This window comes from Lissotriton vulgaris, chromosome 11 (assembly GCF_964263255.1).
Source record: "Lissotriton vulgaris chromosome 11, aLisVul1.2, whole genome shotgun sequence".
Lineage (NCBI taxonomy): Eukaryota > Metazoa > Chordata > Amphibia > Caudata > Salamandridae > Lissotriton > Lissotriton vulgaris.
In genome coordinates, this window is record NC_141699.1 from 491,197,503 (window position 1) to 491,220,098 (window position 22,596).

Sequence of the window (22,596 nt, forward strand, 5' to 3'; positions counted from 1 at the left end):
TACAGATATAGCCAAGCTGTCCGACTGTTTTCCCGATCAATACTTGCCGTTGCCTCAGCCTGGAGAACTTCCCACCAAAGGAGGGAACAGAAAAATGGTTTAAGATCCAACCATGGGTAACTAGCGCGACCAGGTTAATTTCTGATCAACCAACTGAGGTGTGAGTATTGGTAATTGGGAGCGCTCGCAGGCGTGACAAGCGAGAAGGGAAAGGGGGGAAGGGCAGAAAGAGCTAAGCACGTAGATAAATAGGACAGTAAAGATACGTAGGATATATATAAAAACAGATCTTGTAGACTAACAATTGTTTCCTGTCTTGTTGTGAATGTCTTGTATATGTGTAATGCATGTGCCGTCTTCCCTGTCTGAGTTTGTGTGTGTGTAACGTACGAATATATGTCTCCCCTCTGTCTATATCTGCATGTTACCTGACCTTTGCTGTTCTGTGTTGTGAGCGCACTAAATGACCTATTTTCGTACACGTCTCTCTCTCTCTCTCTCTCTCTCTCTCTCCACCCCTTTTATCTCTCTCTCTCTCTCTCTCTCTCTCTACATGTCATACGTGTACCGAATGGCTCGTTTAGATTGCGGACGACTCTCACTCTCTATGAGAGTCTCCCTATTTTCTCTCCCTCTTTTTGGTAAAATTGTGCCCCACCGGCACCAGTCTGATTTGATACTTATTGAACGCGGAGGTGTTCAACGAAATTGACCGAAATAAAAATGATTGTAACTTGCCATATTACTACCTCTCCTTTCTACAAAAATAGATGAACTTGAATTGGCTGAAAAGGAAAGGACAGGTAAGACGGCTAAGGTCCCCAAATCTGGCTATTCATAGGGGAACTGTATGTCAATGGCATCCTATGTCTGTTCTTCAGAGACGAACGCCAACGTCTAGATTGACACCCAATGCCCAGATTGCCCCACCCCTTCGCACCCAAGCGCGAGCGCCCGAAGTATACCCTCCCCATTTGATAGACCCCAGCTGCTGTCCCGGATATAAACATGATGACCATGAGTAGCTGTTGACCCTCAAGAAAACATTGTTTTGCCCGACTCTCGACGATAGCACCCCCGCCCTGTGTGAAAATGTTAGCCAGTCCTGAAGGAAAATGCTCTGTAAATGTTGAATATGATGTAACGCACAGTTGATGGGAATGTCATTTATCCTCACGTGAGTTATAAACAGGACAATGAATAAACCTGCCATAAACTCAGTAGGAATGCTGACACATGCACTGCTTGGTAATAGACCTCTGACTGTGACCGATGAGCATAAACTCTCAAATGCGTAGAATTGAGGGAGGAATTCATATGCGTAGATGTCTTCTTCTGCCATTTCTCTAAAACGTTGTCTTGTACCTATTCAAAGATTCACGATCACCGAAGGAGATGGGTCAGATGTGACGTACAGCCTGACTGCAGATCTTGGGACACGTATGACATCGACCAGAGGTGGAGCTGCAGAGCAACAAGACACGGGACGAGACCGCAATTTCAACGTGGAAAATGAAAAATGACGGGCCGCCTTGAAGCCCTCCGACTGCTAACCCACGTGTGCCTGGAGTCTCCGTCTGCCTTCTTTGGGCCCGATTGATGGGCCTGCCTGCTTGTTATCCTTTGCTCCCTTGGTCCCTTTTGTGTGTCCCAGGAACTCTGACCCAACTCCGCTCACTCTCTCTCCTATCGACTATTTGAACAACATTCACCCACTTTCCCACGTGACTTTTTGCCAAAGGAAAGAACTGCAGTCATATGGGAATAGGGTGTTGCCACAGAACTATAGGTGCCGAGCATAAGGCGCCGCCGAACGGATTGTTTAGGGAACAGGACTGTGGTCTAACAGCAGAGGACTGACCGCACCCTGCAACGCGTAAGGATAGAACCGAGCTGGACCTATAGCTCCACCGCCGGTGCTCAACAGCGCCAACGAAAATACTCGGATTAGAGCCTACCAGTGATGGCTCGCTGATAAAAAGACACTGTGACGAAGAGATCTTGTGTATTGAACTGAATTCCGCTCTCAACTACCTGGTCAAAACTGTTCATTGGTCACATTTTTTAAGTCAGAAAGATTTATGCTATGTAGTGCGTTTAATTGTCAGGAACACAACGAAAATGTAATATCCTATGTACTGCATTCTTCCCATCACCTTAACTGTCTATGATTGTACGCCACATGTTAGTATCGACAAAGTGCTAATTCATCAACGATGCTTGTCTACCTGTAATCACATCAGTTGCAAAAAAAAAAAATGACTGCTGTTATGTAAAAAGGGGCGACTGTGAAAGCTGACGAAATTGATGTACATAGACAGCATTCATTTCCCTTCCTCTCCCACTCCTCTCCCTGTGGGCACCATGGATACTGTAAATTATTGACCGTATCACCCTGCCAGTAAGAGCCCGTACCCCTATGCATATGTACAGCCATTCTAGGCACCATGGCCTTTTTACCCATTGGAATCCCCGGCTTCCCTCCTGCGCGTATCTTGCACCCCCTCTCTCATGTATAGACCATGAAACCCTTTTCCTTTGCGCGACCCTGATGTGAAAGGCAACCCTCCTGCTTGACCCAGGCATTCCCCATTTCCCCCTCGAAGAAGCATCCTTCGCCTCAGCTGACATAGCCCCCCCCAGCTGTATCTGACTGCCCCTGTTCTCTCATGTACAGGTCATAGGATCTCTTTCTCCCTCTCTCTCTGTGCAACCCTGGCCCTGCGCGCACCCTGACCCCCTCCTTCTCCTCACATGAGCAAGTCATAAACCCTCTTCTTCCGCAAGGCCCTGTCCTTGAGAGTCACGGGCGCGCCTGACCAACACCTCCTTCCCTTCCATGAATGCCCCTCTGTTGACAAGCCTTCCCTCCGCGCTCGATTGTCCACGTGGCATGAATACCACTCCTTTGATGACCCCTTCCCCTGAGTCCGGCTGACCACACATGTCCGAGGCCATCACCTAAGCCAGGAGATACCATTTACTGCCCTCATTGTATGAAGTCACCCCTCTTCAAAGGATCCACTATTGGTCCTAGCCACCCCACCCCCTGGGCTATGATCAGGCGTACACATCCTACAAACACTCAGCTGCGTGATTGCCCTCTCCTCTTATCAGCAGGTCAAGGGTCCCCATTGTGAACGTATGTGGAGTAGGATCATCACGAGGATTATAGGGATGTCTTTCTTTTGCATCATACTGTCCTGATTGGACCATCAAATGTTTTGTAAAGTATAAAAGCAAGAGTCTCAGCTCACTTGTTAGAGCACCTCTCGAAAGACACTGTGTTTCGTGTCCGAAATGACTGGCTCTCCTCATGAGAATTAAACTCTGTTCTTGATTCCTGCTTCCAGCGCCCGTCTCTTTATTTTGGTAATTATTCAACATGGGAACTAAGAGGCGGTTTGCGCCAGCGGCCTGGGCATCGATAGGATTATGGGCTCATTTTCCACAATATAGGCCCAATTTTTCCTGTCCCTCCCCCTTTTTCTGCATCGCGGCCTCCATCTTCCTGCATCCCACTTCTGACACCAAGTGTGAGAGGGATGGGCGGAAAAAGAAGCCAGGAGGCCCGATTTTGGGCTCAATTATGTTATTTTATTTGTGGTTACAGAACTAAAATAAAAGTCCATATGGGAGAGTTGTAGTCGTCCTTTCTTCTGGATGATATCTGGGTTGTCTTTCCTTGGATCCTTGGCCATTTTTCTGCTTGGGTGAGGGAAAGGTGGTCCCAGGAGGCTTGCAAGAGGGAGAGAAGCAACACAGAAAAGAAGGGGTTAAATAAACTCTGTTAAAAACAAGCGAGGGTCCCTGGTAATTTGAATACTAGGAGAAGAAGGCAGGGAGCAAATATAAACAAAAACACAAAACCTCTCCTAGAACACAATTAATCTAAAGGTGATACATCTGTAAATCCATTTATGTCAACATTGTCCAACACACAACAGAGTTTATTTGAAAAACATATTTTTTGTTTTATTTCTTTTTATATGTACACAAAAGAAGTATCATCACAATATTTCAAGATACACTGTCAATATAAATATACAATACAACCCCCAATCGTCCTGTGGCACCCAAACATCCTCACAGTCACTCAAAACACCCATAAACAATTCAATACAATATTTACAGTACAATTGGAGAAGACAATACAACAAAGGGAGAAAGACAATGCATTAAAAATCACTCAACAAACACAAGCAAGCAAAGCAAAAAGCGCAGATGCGTGTTTCGGAAAAGACAACTGTCCACAGTTCCTTCATCATGGAGCAAACAAATTATAAGTAGAATTTCTTTGAGGAGTTACTTTCTTCAGTTTATAATCATGTAGATAATTCAGGTAGAAAATTCAGGATGTAACCAGACTGGGGGGCTCAGTCTTGAAATCAATATATACAGGTAGAAAATATATTAATCCTATATCCAAGATATCACGGGAACCTACTGAATATCCAAAGCAGCCATTAGAATCAAAACCGCATAGGTGTGTGGCCAGTCACACACCGGAGTACTCGAGAGCCTGATGCCTCTTGGAGAGTATGCCAGGGGCCAGGAATAGATGTAAGGTAACTTTCCTACACGCAATGTCCTGAAAACTGCAACTGGTTGTGGTGAAGCAGGAAATCAATTGAGCGCGGAAACTTGCACTCGTTCCAGGGAATAAAGGAATAATCCACAACCTATTGGCTCCCCCGCATAAAGCAGTAACTGGGGCCGAATGGCGAGGTCCTCACTGCCAATAACTTCTTTCTGCTAACATCAAAATTGCCGGAAAAGGTCAGGACTCTCCTGAGCTGCGGCATCTCTCCAGCGTCCACCGGGGGCTCATTTGTCCAGGGGTCGGGTCCTCCATCTCCTGCCAGGACCTGGAGGTTGGAGCCCTGCATGGTTTCCTTCTCGTCACTCTCCAAGCTCGACTCTCGGCACAGCTTTTGCAGCACGGTGTCTTCCTGTAGGCGTCTTGCTGTAGCGCGGCATCTTCCTGTAGCACAACGTATTCCTTATCCTCCCTTTCATCCCAGCACCACGACGCGCCTCCCTGGTTCTCTTTTTCTGCCTTTAGTGGGAGTGGCTCGCCCCTCCGTTTCTCGATTGGGCATGACAGCCCTGTAGGCAAGGAGAGGCAGGGGGTGTTAGGTCCTGCTTCCCCGGTCCTGGTGGAGCGCTAACTGCGGTTGCAGTGACCAGGGATTTAAGGGCAGGAGCGATATCCTGCCATTCCCGTCGACCCTCTCACAATGACCCACCTGGTGATTTTTTCTCTAAAATTGATTTGGCATTTGCGTAACATCAGGTGGTGTTGGATGATACATTCCACCATTACATCGCTCTCAACTCACCTTTTGGTATGTTCCAATTCTGTAGAATGCTGTTTGACTTGGTGTCTGCTGCCTCAGTTTTTCATCAAATCATGCATCAACTGTTTGAGAATGTTCAAGGGATCCTTGTATTTTAGGATAAGGTCATCATTTTCATCAAGCACCTGGAGGAGCATGATAAGGTTCTTGGTACATTCTTCAAATTTTTTAGAAAAATGGTGAGGTGGAAAAAAAGTGTGAGTTTTGGAAAAGGGACAGTGAGCTTCTGGGACCTAGAATCTCAAGTCAGGGCATTTGCCAAAGGCCGGGGGTTGGCTAGGGCTGTGGTGGAGTGTCTTAGCCCAAAAATAAGGAAGAGCTGTACTCATTCATTAGACTTTGTGAAGTCTATGGCAGGTTTATCCCTGGATATGCTACTAAAATGAAAGCCTTGACAACCAAGTTGAAAAACTAAATTCTGTGTGTTTTAGATGATGTCTGCCAAGATATATTTGACATGGTTAAGCTGGAAATGTTGAATGCCAAGACATTGTGTGCATGCGATTCGAGTGAGTATGCCTTACACCATCACAGTGGATGCCAGTAAGCATTGATTTGGAGTGGTTTTGACTCATGTCACTACTGAAAGAGAGGTTACCATTAGCCATACAGCTAGAGTGATTTTTGAGCCAGAATCAAATTATTTAGTGATTGAAAAGGAGTTGTTCGCAAGCTATTGAGCAAGTGAAAAATTCAGAAGTTATGTGTGGGGCTGAAGGTTTGTTATGCAGACTGATCACATGCCACTTGAGTGGTGACAAAGTCAAATAAATCACACATGGTATAGCATGACCTACTACTAAATTGCTTCAGTACAATTTAATGTTAAGTACATTATGGGTAAAGAGAACATCACAGCAGATATTTTGTCAAAGTTCCCTGTCAGTGATTAGGATATAGTAGATCCTGAAGACGATAAGGAAGATTGCTTTATAGTCCTAAGGAATGCAGTTGAAATTAAAGCATGTGCTGAGGTTGCTTGGAAGAAGACAGTGTTGAAGAAGGTCAAGGAGTTTATTGTAAATGGATGGCCTAAGGAAATGAGCATTTGTTCTGAAATTCAACCATTTTGTAAGATTGCAGAAGAACTTTCCATAGAAGATGTTGTGGTAACGAGATATCATAAATGTCTGCCACCCAACACTATTTGTGCTTTGTCAGTAAACAGTGCCCATGAAGGTCATCTTGGGTCAACCATGATGAAGAGAAGGGTTAGGGCCCTTTACTGGTGGTCTTCTAAGGGCAGGGATGTAAATATGGTGGTGAAAGAGTGCATGGTGTGAAGCAGAGCTGAGAAAAGGCTCAAGGTTGTGGCACCACATCTACAACCCTTACTTTTACCTGAAATGCTTTGGATGAAAGGGGTTGTGAGAGTGGCTGTATGGATGAGTGTGTACTTGTTTCAGCGATTATATAAGAAAGTAAGCACGTGTTAGTATCTGTATGAATAAGTGAGGCAGTCTGTGTATAACTGTATAGGTGAGTAAATGGGAGTGTGATTAATTCTTTGCAGGACTAACTAGGTGTGTGAATAACTCCATGGATGAGTGGTGGTGTGTGAGTGTCTGTATAGGTGTATGGGTGCATATAATAGTGTTGTGTTGATAAGTGATTGCATCTATGAGTGATTGTATGGGTGATTGAGTGGATGTGTATGTAGACCTAGGAAGCAATGAGTGCATGTGTAGTAACTGGTATTGGTTTGTCGATGGTTTAAAAAATTGTAGTCTGTATTTTGCAGTGGGTGTATCAAAGGTTATATTTGAGTGTGAGGAGGTGCATCAGATTTTCCGTGGATGATGTAATCAGTGATGTCATCAGTGATGCCATCAGTGATGTCACTGACCATATCATGAATGGTGTAATATGTGATGTCATCAGTGGTGCATTGCGGGGCATGAGCTATAGTTAGCTGAACTAACTATATCGGTGAAATTTCTCTGGTTTTGTACGAGTGAAATATCCAACTAACTATACGTCCCTGAAACCTGTGTTTTTTTCAGTGAATTTCTAAGGTTTTTTAAGTGCTAATTTCTAACTATAACGTGACTGAAACCTATGGTTTTTCTATGAATTTCAAAGGTTTTTTAAATGCTAATTTCTAACTATAATATTCATTAAAGCTATGGTTTGTGCAGTATATATTTTTGTGTGTGTGATATTTTGTAAGTTTAATATCCTAAAATTCGTTTTTGTTATTTATTTTGTTGTTAAAATGATATATTTTCTTCTGTTTTCTTACATACTAATATTTTTTTGTTGAGAAAAAGTGGATTCATGCACCCATCGTGTACCAATCTCGGTGCGTGCGCCGATTCAATCTGCCATATTGGCAAAGTTGTGAAGGATGCCTGTTTGGTTAGCGACGGGTGCGCAGTGCCTGGCCCCCGTGTAACGTCATATACATATGGGGTTGCATCATGTGCACGTTTTGTATGCAACGGAAGCGCAGTTCCCCACCCTGCGTAAGGTAATGAACGTGTGCGGTCACGCTGGGTGCGCGACTCCCGCACACAATAAATTCTGTTGAAAACTATATGTATACTAGTTAAATATGTATATTAGACCAAGAGATTATGTAAACTAATTATGAAAATGATATATTTCTAATTGAAATAAAGTTATATCACTGTTCAATATACTTTCGCGCAGTTGCGTTGGGTGCCCGCTGGGTGCGTGCTGGGTGCGCGACTCCCATGTGACTTTAAAAGAAAGCCTTTTATTGGTTCTTAAGGTTTCCATTGTAGAAGTTGGAGGACCACACCCATTTTTCTCATTCTTCATACATCATCCCAGGAAACACACCTGCTGTGTTTTTGAGCTTGTATATTTCTTTGGTGTTTTCCTTTTCACATTGAAATGGTTTCTTCTACTCCTGTGTCGGATATTCCTTCGGAAGAAGAAGAATCCGACATTCCATTGAAGAAGATGAAGGAAAGCATTGTGGGGACATTTTTCACTATTCCACCTGGTGAAAAAAAAGTGAATTCGCGAAAGGACAGCTACACTCTTTGTCCAAGAGTACTCTCGAGGGGGAGTGATAAGAAATACTCCTGTGGAACATCTAGCACGTTCAAACATTTGCAGACAATTCACCCTCGACCATTGGCACGGGAACAACTGTGACATGGGTAAGAACAATTGCAGCAGCATGACCAGGGAGCTGGTCCTAGTACTTCAGGAGCCTCAAGCTCTTCATGTAGAGGCCCGGACATTTGTCCAGAATTTGCCATTCTTAAACAACTTTGCACAAAGTGCAACACTGTGGTTTTCTCTGGGGAGCAATCCATAGATGCTGTGGTTTCTGCAGCACTGCAGCAAGAAATCACCATTGTTAATTTTGTTGTTTTTGCAATGACTGTTTAACTGTCAAAGTTCAAACGTAGTTCTTTTGTTTTTCCGGTTTTTGAAAAAAAAATACAAAATAGTTTAAAAATACAAAAAAATTATAAAACCAAAAAAAGAAGAAAAAAAGGAGTTCTTTTCAGAACTACTTTATCTGGTTTAAAAAAGAAAAATAACTACATGCTAATGTGTGGGCAATTGCATGAGTATATCTGTAGATGTTGATTGATTCAAACAGTGCATGGGTAGTGCATGGGTGATTGTATGACTGAATGAGTAGTGCCTATTTAACTTAATGATTAGAGTACTGCAAAAAGAGTGCATTATGAATTTGCAAGTGCTTGTCTATTGACGGAGTGATTAGATAAGTACATTGTACTGGCTGGGTGATTAGAGGAGTACACGGGGAGTGACAGTGTGATTGCTGGACTGCATGTGTAGAACCTGGGTAATTGGAGGAGTGAATCAGTACTGTGTAAGTGGTTAGGGGACTGTATGGGTAGTGCACATATGATTGTAGCACTGCATGTGTTAGTGTCTGGGTCATTGTACAAGTACATGTATCGTGACTGGATACTTAGAGTGCTATAAGTTGACAACATGGTGAATTTATAAGTGCGTGGGTTTTGGCACAGTGATTAGATAAGGACATGGTACTGGCTGGATGATTGCAGGAATGCACGGAGAGTGACAGAGTGATTGCTAACTGCATGGGTACTACCTGGGTAATTGGAGGAGTGAATCAGTACTGTGTAGGTGGTTAGGAGACTGCATGGATAGTGCACATTTGATTGTAGCACTGCATATCTTAATATCTGAGTCATTTTACAAATACATGGATAGAGACTGGATATGTAGAGTGTTGCAAGTTGACAGCATGGTGAATTTATAAGTACTTGGGGTTTGGTGAGTGAATCAGTAGTGTGGAAGTGGTTAGAGGACTGCATGGATAGTGCACATTTGATTGTAGCACTGCATGTGCTAATGCCTGAGTTATTGTACAAGTACATGGATAGCAACTGGATACTTAGAGTGCTGCAAGTTGACAGCATGTTGAATTTCTAAGTGCTTGGGTTTTAGTGCAGTGATTAAATGAGGACATGGTATTTGCTGGATGATTGGAGGAGTAAACAGAGAGTGACATTGTGATTGCTGGACTGCATGGCTACTACCTAGGTAATTGGAGGAGTGATTCAGTTCTGTGGAGGTGGTTAGGGGACAGCATGGATAGTGCACATTTGATTGTAGCACTGCATGTCTTAATGCCTGAGTCATTGTACAAGTACATGGATAGTGACTGGATACTTTGAATGCCTGGATTTTGGTGCAGTGACTTGATAAGGACATGGTACTGGCTGGATGATTGGAGGATCTGCTTCTGCTTACCTCAGAGACCATAGAATGGGCTCCATATATAACAACAATCTATGTTTCCATATGCAGAGCATCTACAGGAGTGACGGAGTACACTTCACTGATGAAGGGCACAGAGTGTTTCTCAACAACCTGAAGCTCTGCATCCACACTTACATGTAGCTGCAAGAAACTCATAAGAAACACAAGGGCTCTTTTTAGAGCCACCCAATAACCCAACATATAACCTAGGTTTATATGAAAAAATCGTAATTATTTTTGCTAGGAGTCAAGCACCCAGCGCGACTTACAGCTGCATACCCATTGCGTTCAAACTAAGGGGCTGCACTGGGAACCACGCACCCCTCGCGTACACACTAGGTGGCTGTGCGGAGCATCGCGCACCCCTTACGTTCACAACAGGGGGCCGCGCTGGGAGCCGCGCCCCCGCGTTCACCCCAGGGGGCCACAGTGAGCGCCACGCTAGGGTCACAACCCCCAATTTGTTATTTTTTTTAACCATCCACTTTCATACATTTACATTTGCCCCAGGGACCCCATCCCCTGGGGCCTGGCCTCATACTTAGGGACCCTGGGGTGAGCCCCAATGCCCCCATGGTCACTGCCAGCTCCCCGTCTCCTGCGGAAGCCGGCATTGCTTTTCCACATAGGGAGCTGTTAACATGCAGCTCCCCGTGTGGGAAAGCAATCAGCTTTGGATTTTGGAAGAGGGAGCAGGTTTCCCTGCTCTCGCTTCCAAAATCCAAAGCAAGTTTGCTCTGACAGGGTGGGAGCCGCACGGCTCCCGCCCTGTCATAGCAAACAGCAGTTTCCTGGGGATGGCCACCCCGGGACACTGCAGGAGCCGGCCCTGGGGGGTGGTGATCCCCAGGGCCATCAAGGGCAACAGGAGGGGGGCCGCGGTATTGAAGCCCCGGGGAGGTGGTGGTCCACAGGGCTCAGGGGTCCGTGATGGACCCCTGAATTTACATGATTAGTGGCTTGAGCCCCCGAACAGGTTTAATATTTAATTAAAAAAGAAGCCAAGGGTTTTTGCGGTCCCCGGGGCTGTGGGGGCCGTTTTCCCCCACAAATATTTCCAAAAAACCCCCAGGGGTTGGTAGTTTCTGCGGCTTGGGGGGGCCCTTGGAGGACCCCACAAATTAAACAACCCCTGGGGTTGGCGGTCCCTGAGGATGCGTGCCCTCCCGCAAATTATAAACATATGCCCGGAGAGTTGGGGGCCCAGGGGCTAAGGGGGCCCCGTGGGCCCCCGCTAATATTTTTGGGTAATGACCCCGGGACCTGCCCCACCCGGGTGTCTCAATTAAATGAAGCGCTGGAGCCTGTGCTTCATTTTTTAAAAACAATTTGGGGGATTTGCGACCCCAGCACGAATTTCGGCAACATTTTAAAAACATGCTTTTTGGGACCCCCTGAACAGACCTAGGGGGTCAGGTTGTTTCTACCATGCCCCCTTTTCCTGTTTTCCAACTTTGCTTTACTGTCACAATATGGCTGCCAACAGTTCTTGGTTTGGAATGTTGGCGGCCAATAAGAATGAAGCTTGTGCTAGGGAGGGTTCGCAAATCCACTGCGTCCCTATATATCGAAACTTTTTCTTTTTCGTGTTTCTCTGGAACTACTGAACGGACTTACATCATTTAACAAGTTATTAGTATATGAGCATCGTATATCTTTTATCCAGTTCCTTGTCTGGTCAGTTTTTGTTTTCCAGGTAAGGAGTTTACTACAGCCCTCCCCATATTCGTGGTTTGCAAGTTTACTAGCGCCCCACTTTTTCTTTATAATGGTTTCCAAGAAATCAGCTAATTCATATTTAGCAGAAGTTAAATTACCTAAGAGTGTACCGTTCTCCTGATCTCCCTCAAGACACTTATGTAGTCTATGAGTCTCATCTTCAAGTTTTTCTGTTTCCTCTTTTATTTTCTTTGTTTATGTATAAGAGATAGCTAGTATCACCCCCCTTAAGAAGGCTTTATATGTGTCCCAAACTATGTGGATTGGAGCAGAGTTTAGGTTGACATTAAAAAACTCTTTAGTTTCTATCTTTAACTTTTCAATTATATTATCTTCCAATAGTAACGCTCGGTTAATAGTGCATCTTCTTAGTACATGTGCATTACTAATCGTTATTTTTAAGATGACTGCCGAGTGGTCCGCCAGATGTTCAGGGGCATGACTAACTTGGCTTTTATTTCTACCTACTATTGTACTGACTAGGAAGAAGTCAATCCTTGACTTATGTTCCCATTTTTTATTATGAAAACTGAACTTCCCACCTTTAGTGTTAGACTTAGTGACCATATCCTTCCAAATGTCTATTTGACCTATATCAGATATTAGTTGTCTTAATGCTCTTCTCATTTTTTGTGTACTTAATGTGGCTCTATGTGATGTGGAGTCACTGCTTGGTTTAAGACTATGTTAAAATCACCTCCTAAAATGGTATAATCACTGGCGTCTGCCAGGTGGGAAAGCAGAGTAAATAGGGGTCCAGGCTCGTCCAAATTGGGACCCGTAATAGCTTGCTAAAGTAATCCCAGTCCAGTTTATTTTAAATTTGGCGACAGCCCATCTCCCTGCTGGATCTACTATACTTTCACTCAATACGGCTGATGCCGTTTTTTTTACAAGTATAGCAACTCCCTTTGTTGTGCAAGATTGATTAGTGCAGATACAATATTCAATCCATTTCTGGTTTTTTGAAATCAACGACCGTTCCTCTCCAAGTAGATGAGATGCTTGTATCAGGAAAACCTTACACTCTGATAATCTCAGATATTCCAAAATGTTCTCCCTTCTCCGGGGAACCCTTAAGCCGTTTACGTTCCATTTCATGATTTCCAAGTCATTTATTCTAATATTTTTAGCCATAAAGGATCAAACAAAAAAATAAAAAAGTACCCGAGGTTTTATAATCGGCAAATTTAAATGAGGACACATTTTTTTTTAAGCTTACCTCTTGGTGCATGTGAGCCATAACAAAGATGTGCTCATAAACTAGCTTCCATGTCCAAGCTGCGATGTTACGCCAAGGTGAGCCCTGGTTGTCCGCACTGGCATGATGGTGCTATTGTATAGGCCTTCAGGATCACCCACTCCCCATGTAAGATAACTCATCAGTTTTGCTGGAAAGTATTCTGAAACCTTACTTCTCTTTTTCCAACGATCAGCCTTTGACTTAAAAATCTTTCATATCCAGCCCTTTCCTTCCACCACCGTTGGTTCACTCACCCTCAAAACATAATTTAATGGGACAGAGCAACTAAAGTGCATTCCACTGTGCTTGAAAATGGGGTGAGATATTTTTTATCATCTATGGAGACCACCTTTTTGTTTCTCTTCATTCTTTCTAAGCCGTCTCAATTAGTTCACAGAGGAAACTCCCCTATCGTCTGAACATTTGATGAATATATTGAGGCTAGAAACATCAGTCATGCCTGCCCAAAACACTAATACAAGGAAGGAGGAAGCCATCTCTTCTGCGAGCCACTGCCAACCCTTTTGTGATCCCTTTTCCATTTCCTATAGGTCCCATACATAGCTGGTTAATATAATAAGTTTATTAGGTAACATAAATTCTGTATAAGTAAATTAGTGCGAATTCTCGGGTTGAAAACAAACGCCCATTGTTCCCCATAAGTGACGTCTGTATGAAAGGAAGTTAATATTACATGTTTATTTAAAATGTATTATTTCGTTAAATTGAATGGCACTTCATTATATACCTATTTCAGTTGAACATAGTTTGACAGAAGCCATCAATTTTTTGTATAATTCAAAAATATGTATGTGAATGTGAAATGATTGATTGGATGCCTATCTATGATGCTTTTATAGTCCTCTGCTCTCTTGTCTCCTCAGGGTCACTGGCACAGAGTAACATAATTTATTGGTATATACAAAAGTAAAAAAATAATCAAAAAACACATGAATTAGCCTGACATTGATATTTGTCCTGGGCAGTGATCACATCACAATCTGTAGAATGTAGTCCCCATTGAAATCCTTTCTGAGTGTTTAGGCCACTGCTCATGCTAATTCTCTCTCATTAAGAATGTAATATATTTTTCAGTAAATAGTACGTCCTTTAGAGTGCTCCATGGACATTAAAGACGTGAATGAATCCATTGTGATTTAAGAGCTTATACTTGCACAGTGCATACAGTTGAACTTCCAAAAGGGCAAACAGTACAAATAATGTATTTCCTGCATAACTGAAACCAGTAACAAAAGTATCATTTCCTTCATATGTTCAAACACACTGGTAAGCATGTCCTGAGATCTGACCAATTGCTTCGTCGAAAGACTAACTGAAGGGATATCATGTTGTTACCTGAGAGGTACACGTGTATTCTCAGTACGCTGCAGTAAATCCTTCTTGTGTTGTTAGAAGCAGTAAATAAACACTTGTTGACATTCATTGTGCAAGACAGGTGTCCTCATCACACGGGGAATTAAGGTGTGTTTCAGTGTTATCTGTGGTTTCAGCTGTCCTTCAAAGGTCAGAGAATTGCCCATGTTGAACATTAACTACCAACCCTTTATTTACCATATTCCGACTGGTATTTTGTCTATTTGAGGTATTACTGTCCCTGATTCTCTTGCTTTTCAGCAGGATTGGACTGGGACATAAAATAGGCCGCAGCACTAAAATAAAAATGCCCCCACCCACATTAGCAAACCAGGTAGACAAAAAAATTGTCCCACATTTGCAAATCTGGCAAGTTTTGAAGACATGCTGTATGGGTATTTTGGAAGGACTGTATGCGTTTGTATTTGCTGTACAATGTTTGTTGTAATAGCAGAGAAAATCGACACATCTGGCCATAAAACGGCAAAAAAATCGACCTACACACTGCTGGCAGACTAACCCATCAGAAACTTCCTGATGCTCCATAGGTCAGTCCAAACCTGCTTATTTCGTTATTGTGGCCAATAGGCCCATTTCCCACGATGTAAACTGCTGTTATAAAGTGTGTGTGTGTGGGTGTGTGTGGGGGGGGTACTTTTTAACTGGAACTTTACATAATATAGATTTGGTCTTGCTTTTCAAGTAGTAAAGTAATCCGACTGAAGTAAGAATATGTAATTTCTAAGATGAATTCCCTACTCCTTCGTGATTTACCGGAGAAAATTCTGAACTTGTTGATGGAATTAATTATTTTTCCTATAATTTAATATGGGGTTGTTTGAGACACCCATCATTTTCTATAAACTTATGCCAAAAAGTGGGTAACTTAGAAGCGGGCAAAATCCTATCCATGACTTGCCTACATATCCTTAAGTTGTTTGAAAACTTAGAAAATGGCAGTACCTTTAGTAAATGTGTTACGTTTAAATAATATACAGCAAATGACCCGATTCTGAAAGAAATTTGGAAAACTGCATTTATGATTTACACTTGTAGTTGAGAGTCCATTTTTATATTGATGGAATTTTCAAAGCATCCAAAAGTATTCCGGGACATCTTCAGTGAATTCCTACGTCGATGCATAATACTGTGCAATGAATAATTGCATGTGTGCAAGTCTTGCTGCATTACTGCATGTCTACTTTATTTTTTATTTTTCTTTCTGCAAGGGGAACCTGTGTTTCACCAGTGACGATATTACTTTTCGCATCCACTACAATTTTGTGAATGCACCCTGCTTATTCCCACTATGGCAATCGTTTTACTCTTGCTCTTGACAAAACGCATCTTTGACAGCTTTCTCATTTATTGCAGGAGAAAATCTCCTGACACCGTCATTGCCTATTAGAAAATTCATTTTTTTTGTATCAACATTTATCACGGTGTAACTAAATTTGTGCAAACATTATTTATGTTCTGACTGTTCCCTGCCAATAACCAAACTGTCTACTCATCTCATATGTTGTTCTACCCCTATTAATGGGCAAACTTAAATTTCATCTGGTTCCACTCGCCCAACATTTGGCTGCTGAATCAGAACTTTTGAAATTATTGCGTCAGGAGAACACGTCTAACAAGGCACCTTGGGCCTCATTTATGAAAAGTGACGCATCGCTGCGTGAAAACAGCGATGCGTCACTTTTCACTGCGCCCTCCTTGCGACACCAATGATGCGTCATATTTACAGTATGGCGCATCATGGTACAAGGAGTTACAGATACGTCAGTATTTCTGACGTATCTGTATTGCGCAAAAGTGACACATTGCTGGAGTGTGTCACAAAAGTGACGCAACTCCAGCAATGCGTCCTTTCACATGGGGACAAGCCCCATGTGAAAGGGCCTGTGTCAGTCTTACGCCTGCTGTGAGGCAGGCGCAAAATTTCTATGCAACGATGTCCTGGAAGTGACGCAGTAAAATCTCATAGATTTCACTGCATCACTTCTACGACCCTTTCTTGCACCAGAACGACTCCCCTGCTTACATTATACCTGGAGCAGGTATAATGTGGCGCAGGAGTTTACAAAGTGACGCATCTACCCAGATGCGTCACTTTGTAAATATGATGCAACAAGGCACATTTTTTACGCTGCTGGTGCGTCACAAAAAGGGACGCACCGGCAGCGTAAAAGTGACGCACGGCCTCATAAATGAGGCCCCTTGAGCCTTATTACAGAAGTGCCCGGGGTGCAACGGGCGATGGTGCCTGCTTTATGCTCCACGGGGAACTTTGGTATTACAGTAGGAGCCGCAGACGCTTGTGTGTACCCTTCTGTTAAACTGATAGCATTGGCACTTTATGTGCACCAGTGCTATCATCAGAGCGCATTCCCTCATTTGCATGGGGTCATGGCCCCATGCAAAGGGGCGAATCCCTTTGCCTCTGCGCCCGCGCAGCCGCGCTGTAATACAGATGCAAGCGCACAGTCAAATAAGCTGTCAGGAGGTGCACTGGCAGTGCACCACTTAAAAGGCGGCGCACTGTCAGTGCGCCCCTTGATGGCAGCCGGCTGGAGGAGGGATGGGGGTCCCATGGACCCCTCAGACAACCCCTTGGAGGTGGGTGCAGTCACTCACTGCACCCGCCTGCGAAGGTTATCCCCCTTAAAAAAAAAAAGTTAAAGAGAAACATGGAGCTGCTTCAAAGCAGCCGCACTGTTTTTCATCTGAATGCACTGCTCCTGTGGCAGCGTGAGTTTGATGCTGCCCTGGGGATAGAGTATTCATCCTAATGCATTTTCCTTGTTTGCACCTGGCGCATCTTTCAAAAGGTGCACTCGAAGAAAACAAGGAAAATGTATGATACGGCCTTTGGTTTTGAATCGAGACTGGTAAATGATATTGATCTCATTTGATTCGTATTCTATGCAGAAAATGTACAGTGTTGAAAGCATTAGCTTTAATTTTACTTGGAAACTTTCAATCGATGCGCCATTCTCTCTCTCTCTCTTGCTCCGTGAATAGCGAAAGTATTGCGAGACATTCGGTTTTCTCTACACACTCATTAGTAAAATGTTGGTGTTCACTTTTTGCTCAAAATTAATGGCTTCCTTCAGGAAATCTAGAGAATATTGCTTTATGATTAATTAATTTCTTTAAAACTCTGAGTACCCTTGCCTATTCTGGAACCTGAGTCTTAAAAGCCTTTTTCTTTTCTTTTATAACGCTTCAATTTTACCCTTGAACTCTGATGTTTTCATGGCAATGTCGATAGGGATTTATGGATAATTGTATCCCTGGGCTTCTGGGTGTTCTATTTCATGAATCGTTTGGGTTGGAATATTTTTTTCATAGCGGCACATACCCTAAGATTATTCAGGTCACATGCAGTAGATTTCAAATATAGGGGTTTTGGAGAAAAGGAAAACTGGCAAATGTCTTCTCCACAGGAAGGTGGTGTTACTTTTGAGTATGACTGTTAAAAGAGTTAGTCAAACTTGTCATAGAAACTTTCATCTGCAAGTGATAGAGTGAAGCCCTATTACAAACTCAATAATTATATTAGAATGTTTTGCTGAGGTAAAGCCCCACATAAAACTTTTTTGTCTTTTGTTCTGAAATCTAAATGCAACCTTTCATCATCCCTCCAGAAACTTGATTAATCTGCCTCTTCCTGTGCAAATTGCCAGATTTCAGACTGGCAAAAAAAAGGCCCAAGCTCCAAATTAAAGGCGGCAACAAAAAGTGACCCACATTTGCAAATCAGGGCAATTTTAAACTTCTCAAGACAAGTTATATAGGTGTTTACCAAGGTATAAGAGCAGTTGCGGCTGGCATGGCTCACAGGTGGGCGATGAGCACAGGGGGGTTGGGGGTGGTTGCACAGCAGGATAAGGCAGAGAGGGCACCTGGAGGTGGTCATATTAAAACATAAAAATGTATCTTGAGGCCGGGTCCTGCGCCTTCTCTGCTCCTGCTCTCCTGCCTCCAACTCAGACAGCAACAGAAAGCAGGCAGTCAGGCTCCCACCCCTAAATCAATCACAATGTTGCAATGCATCGTTGTGATTGGTCTCAGCGATGTGACACAGTGCTCAGCCAGGGGCTGGAGGGGTGGGCATGTTCTCAATGCAGGCCTGCATGGAGAAAGGTAAAGTGCACATGATAGGTTGGGTGGCCCAAGAGGGCTGTCCAAACAGTCATTGCGCACTCTGGAGTGGGCAAACAACTCCTCCCCTGCTCCACAGGCAGAGCGGCTCGCCCACCAGCAAAGGAAACATAAAATGATAATAACTAAAAGTGATTGCCATTTTATGATTTTTGCTTATTGCAATGCAAGAAAGCAGTGGAGCAACGCTCCTCCGCTATAACGGAGGAGCTGCCACTGTATGAGAGACTGTTTGCATCTGTGCCTGTTGCAGGTAATATGTGTGGTAATATCAGAGAAATAAGAAGTACAAACTAGCCCAACAGACCATAACTCAAACCACAAACAGCCAAATAAATATCCCATACACTGAACTGTCAGATCAGCCATTTAGGCCCTCCCTGAATGCTCTAGCTCTATAGGCCAGTCTGACCTTGCAGTCGCTAGTGCATTTTGGTCTATACAGCACAAGAGATTTGCTCACACTCATCTCGATGTCAAGGTATGAGAGACTATATACATCTGTAACTGCTGTAGGCACTGCGTGAGGTAATAGCAGAGAATTAAAAAGCACAAACCATCCCTCCAGCCCATTAAACCAGCCCACAAACAGCCAAAAAATAGCCCAAACACTGAACTGTCAGGCGAACCCTTTGGGCACTGACATATTGCCCTACATGTCAGTCAGATGATGCAGTTGCCAGTACATTATGGTCTTTGGAGCACAGAGCCGCTTGTACAGCTTTGAATGTGGATCAAAGACTCCATTGGAGCTATTGTCCAGAGGCTTCTGAAATAGTGGAGAACGTTAATGGGACTTTGAAAGCTCAAATGGCAAAAGTATGTTTGTCAACGTCTTTGAAGTTGCCTGATGCTTTGCCTCTGGTCTTGATGAGCAATCGCAGCACTCAAGACAGGAGAACAGGTCTTTTGCCTCATGAAATGTTGATGGGGAGGGCAATGAGGTTACCAGCAGTGCCATCGACCGCCTTGATAAAATCACAGATGATCTGATTCTTGATTATTGCAAGGGACTCGCTGATGTGGTCCATTCTATGTCTCATCAGGTGCAGGCTGCTGCAGTTCCAGCTGCAAGTGATATTTGTCATGACCTGTCGTTTTGCAGGCCGTGAAATGTTTGCTATATTCTGTTCATAAGCCAGGAGTTTCGGAAATGTCATGTAAAGACTTCTAATTCACTCATCAAATCCTCGCACTCTTTGATGATGAAGTGTAAGTCTGTGGGGTATTATTAACCTTTTTATGCAGTGCTTAGCACCACAGTTTAGCCATTTTAAGCTCAGTAATTACAGCAGCTGCTATTGGCCAGGGGTTCGATATACTCCACCTGCACTATTGAGCTCTAGAGCATTTTCCCCTCCATAGTGCTTAATTCATAAAAATGTAAGTTCCAGGGCCCAACGTATTTCTGTGGCGGCCTCTGTAGTTGGCACTCTCCACTATCCTTGTAGGTATTGCCAAATACACACTATCACACTATACAAGTGTTAAGTTTTGAGTATTTCAGGTCACTTTAAGGTCTAAATGTTGCCTGGACCCATTGTATTTATATATTTTCAAAATATATTAAATAAGCTGTTCACAATGCTCTGCTCAACAATATACAGGCAGCACCACCATATGATAGACTCTCATAAAAAAGTGCAGGTGCTCAGCACCGGCAAACACGGCACAAATTAAGCACTTCCCCTCCAAATTCAGAATGGCTTCTACCCTTTGCAATACAGAAGGAAAATGGAGACCTATCTCTTCAAAGAACAGACCATACCCATGCATACATTACCTGCCTCTTCTAAAGGATCTTAAAGGATACTTGTGGGTGCACACGCTGTGCCGTTTTCTCCCTTCCTCCACAGACTAAAGTTATACAAACACCAATACAAACATACATGAATACTTGGCATATCAACCTCAGACAAATAGAAGTCTCAGTTGGCCCTGACATTGTTTGAATTTAAGGTCTTCCTAACACATCAGTTGTGAGCAGCCAGAGCTCAAGTAGCTGGGCTACCTGGCAGCAAACTAAAATGATAAATCCAGCCTATCTAATTCAATGGCAAGCACAGGATAACAATAATATAACACTGATGTATCCACAGCCTTTATGCTTCAGGTTCATTTTACACATGGGAGACTTGCTTCACAAACCACTTGGCATACCTAAGTATAACCTTCTGGCATAAGCAATATGTGATGCTTTTTCAATATGCGGGAGGGGGAATAATAAATACTACAGCGTTTTTTATGAGATACAGGAATTTCCTTTTATTTGAAGATAAACTTCCAATGCACTTTTTCAGTCTTTTTATATGTCTCTTTTCTTGTCTCCTTTTATTTCAGGGTCTTCACAGTCAGTACCTTGATTGGAGTCCTTCCAGCCAGTATCTTTCCCTCGGAAAAATGGAATGTTCATGTAGGTGCTTTTCTAGCTGTTTTACTCTTTAACTCATAAGGAGGGTGGAGAGGGTTTACCAGTCCAAAAAAAAGAAAATACCCAGTGAAATGCCAATGTGTCTATGCGAGAGTGAGGAAGAAGGAATGTGTCTCATAATCAAGAAGGGGAAAGTATCACTAGTCCCGCTTAAACCAAGGTTTTGCAGGTAGGTAGTAGGTATCTCCCAAAAATGACCCTCATACACGTGTATGTTGGAAGTATCTCATAGCGGTATATAATGTGTCCCCGCTTTAATTTACACGTGCGTGCGTAATCATTGGGCCGTTTCTTGTGTGTGATAAATGGGTCACAGAACATCATGTATTCCAGTATTTCTTCCTTCCCATTCCCTTCTCCCTGTCTCCCCTAGTGCGATTCCATATGCTTGTGTTGATAATATAAGTACCAAGAATTTTAGGCTTCAGGTAGTCTTGGTCCTATCTGCTAGATTGCTAAGGTTATGAGATTATCAATGGCACTATGAGATATGGGAAAGCACCAAAATGTAAGGGATACTGCCCCCACTATACCGAATACACAACTTCAAACCGCCAACTCAAGGCATTACATCCAATATCTCATATCTGAGAATGTTACAAGAGTATATGTTTAGGCAATGGGAATCTGATTGTTTAGAATTAAATTTCGGGTTGGTTTGCTCTTGGTTGAGGAATAGGATCAGAGTTGTGTTTAAAGTTAGGCTTAGGGTTACAGTAGAATTTAAAGAATTAGAGTTAAGGATAGGGCTGTGCACCACACATAATTATTCTTACATGACACATTTACAACAAAGTTAAGTGTAAAACAGGATTAAACATGTGCAAATGTATTATGGTGGATACATGAAAATAAGAAGCATGGTAACAGAATGCAAGAGAAACAACACAAATCAATAGAACTCAAAGAACATATTTACAACACACAGTTCTACTTCACAAAGACAAATGTACCAAACTAACAAATCATAATCCTTAACCTGGCTATTGGAATGAACATGTCTTTTGTGTGTCATCCCACAACACTGCATTAGTAACTTTTAACACTCACCCTTCCATGACGTGCAGCAAAAGACTCTTCAGTTGGCACATCAAAGTCCTTACCATTAACCCTCAAATCATCCCACACAAACACAGTTTGTCGTTTATTCTTGTTCCAGACCTACAAAACCACCACACAGTCTTTCACCTCTCTAACCCAAATAGGTGCAGAGAAACATGACCACCCCTTTCTAGCATTAACATGTTTTTACTGACTCTCACCAGTTATCTAGTTTCACCATGAATATCCTACCAGGAGTGTCACCAATGTGTGACTGCCTGATACTTTGTTATATATTTCAAAAACTCACCATTTCCGGAGCTATCTACCAACTTATAATCCATCAATTTACTGTTAAAATTTAAGCCAGCAATTCTACCTCTCATAAGAGTAAACGGTCAGGCACCTATACTTTCATGTGGAATGGGCCTTATCACCCATGCAGACCTCCATGTGATACTATTGACCAAAGCTAGTTGCAGTTGATAATTCAGTGCACATTTAATTCTTTCAACTAGTCT